We start from the raw sequence: 2,873 nt of genomic DNA, 5'->3' as shown, positions 1-2,873 counted from the left end.
TTTTTTTTTTAAACCATTTATTTGACATTTTTATGATTTAAGTATCTTTTATCTTTTATATTTTAAAGGTATCTTTTCATCAACACACAACCCCAGTTCGGGAAACCCTGACTTAATGTAATGTTTAATTCACTTCATGCTGTTGATAAAGAACAGAACACATTTTATTTCTCTTTGTATTTTATATCAATCTGGCACAAAATAATTCAATTTAAATCTGTTACAAACAAGCTAAAAGTAGCCTAAAAGTAACCAAAAAGTAGTCCAAATAGTTACCTAAAATGTGTAACCTAATAGATTACATTATTCGTATACATGTATTCGGTTACAGACTACAATTTGTAAGTAATCTACCCAGCATGAGGGTTATGCACATATATAGTCAGTTAGTGGCAAGTAAACAAACAACTGCAAATAATATGATTCAGATACGTGATCTCATATCTACATATCAAAGCACTCAGACTCAAAGGCTTTTGTGCAACAACAGAAAACACTTTTACACTTTTTGGGGATACCACAATAGAGTGCAATTTTTTCCCAAGTTTCCATTCAATTGTGTGGGTTTATTGCTTTATTCTTCCTTTTATGATGTTTACTGTTTATTCTGCATTGGCATTAAGGCTCTGAACCTCCCACAAGCTCTCTTACGCCTTCCGGAAGGAATTTATGAGACCAGAGGTTCATGTGTAGCACTGTCATTCCTACAGACATAAGACCGGGCGGCAATTGCCCTAGAGATTAATTACACCTAACCAAGAGGGCAGACCTTAATAGTGAAGGTCTGCTTTACTTGTGCTATAATCCATTGGAAATCAAAGACCTCTGAGAAGAAAAAAAAAAAAATGAAACAATAATTCTATATGTCGTGTGTAATCCACATAGTATGCAGTGAGACATGTTTAATGCAGGTTCATGACAAACCACATGTGGCGCAAACCTGCACAGATATGGAGAGTGGAAGAGAAGACAGGATGGATAGACAAAAAGAGAAAAGAGCAACAGACAGACAGAAAAATAGACAGACAGATGGGCAGAAAGATACAGAAAGAGCAGAAAAAATATATAGAGAAAAAGGCAGATGTAACAAAACAGGGAAAAACAGACGGAGAGTTAGATATACAGGTAGTGCAGATAGACACAGATTGATGAGAGAGAGAGATAGAGAGATAGAGAGATAGAGAGATATTTCACAGAAAGAACAGATGATAAAGGAGTCATGTTTTTAACTTTTGGAAACTATTTGAATTTAATTAACCGGCTAAGATGAATAGACAATTACTTGAACAGAATTAACCACTTCAAACAAAAGTGTGCAAACAGGTCACAGGTTTTCAGAAGTGAATGATTTAAATCATTCATTCAGTGCTTTCCTGACAAAAATGAACATCATGCATTTCTCCACTCTTTCTGCAGGCAATTCAAGCCACACATGTGTGGTTAGATAAACTTAGCTTAATAAAAAAAAACATACAACTGAATTTGATTGGTCCTGATATATAGCCTTGTGGTACTCCACTGACTGAAGGAACACATGTGTCATGCTGTCTGGAATCACCCCCCTTACTGTCGTGACTCACTGATGACTCATTCCCAGAGTAATTCCCACAATCGCAGATCATGCACATTGAAGCATGAGAATTCCCAGAATTGTTCTGGAATCCCAATGTTTAATTTGGTTTTCTTGTTTTGGCGTTTTTGTCCATTTTTACCAAACAACCAGTGGAAATGTAACACAGTCTTCATTTATGGCATGGTTTTTGGTGGGGGGAGATTGATATTCATGAGCCCACCACTATTTTAAAACAGATTGACACCTATGGGGTTACAAAGAAACAGAAAACACACATTAAACACACCAATTTGCGCCTTTCTATTCAGGACCATTTGTATGCATTGTTATGCTTCTGCTTGTGTGTTGACTCGGCGTCAAACAACCTCCTCCTTTTCAGTCTGGATGAAAAGACAGAGGCAGGAGATGTGTGAAAGTAAACATGAACCTTGGAAGCGTTGTTACACAGTGGAGGTCCAATGGTACACAAATCCAAAGATAAACAGCTCAGTTTGGCCATCAATCACTGTGATGAGAAGAGTCAACATATATGCCACTACCTGAGGTGAATCTTGAACGCAAAGTTCAATCTGTAGCAAAATTTGCACCCAGTTCATTATCCACCATATATAATACATATACAGTATACATACATATATGTTACTAAATAAATAAATAAATGTTCGGTTTATCAAAGAATCCTGAAAAAATGCATCACGATTTCCACAAAAAAATTAAGCAGCACAACTATTTTATTATAAATAATTGACAATTGTTATTTTATTTTTACATTGATAATAATCAGAAATGTTTCTTGAGCAGCAAATCAGCATATTAGAATGATTTCTGAAGGACCATGTGACACTGAAGACTGGAGTAATGATGCTGAAAATTCAGCTTTGCCATCACAGGAATAAATAAAGATATAAAATATATTCAAACAGAAAAAAGGTTATTTTAAAATTGTAATAATATTTTACAATAATACCATTTTTGATCAAACAAATGCAGCCTTGATGAGCACAAGAGACTTTTCAAAAGCATTTAAAAACATCTTGCCATCCCCAAAGTAACAGTATACTGTACATATTTGGTTGTTACAGGATGTTATTGACCAAATCATGACATGGTTTACAGGTTTTATACTTTATAAACAGCAAGTTTACTCAACCCTGGGGAGTAAATGAAATCATAAATGTCAAATGAAATACAGGAATATTGTGAAACATCCAGGGCCAAATGCATAAAAACGTGTGTGTGTGTGTGTGTGTGTGTGTGTGTGTGTGTGTGTGTGTGAGAGAGAGAGTGAGAGAGAGACAGT

This window comes from Sinocyclocheilus anshuiensis, unplaced genomic scaffold (assembly GCF_001515605.1).
Source record: "Sinocyclocheilus anshuiensis isolate Anshui unplaced genomic scaffold, SAMN03320099.WGS_v1.1 scaffold1270, whole genome shotgun sequence".
Taxonomy (NCBI): Eukaryota; Metazoa; Chordata; class Actinopteri; order Cypriniformes; family Cyprinidae; genus Sinocyclocheilus; species Sinocyclocheilus anshuiensis.
Note: the sequence above shows the minus strand (reverse complement) of the source record.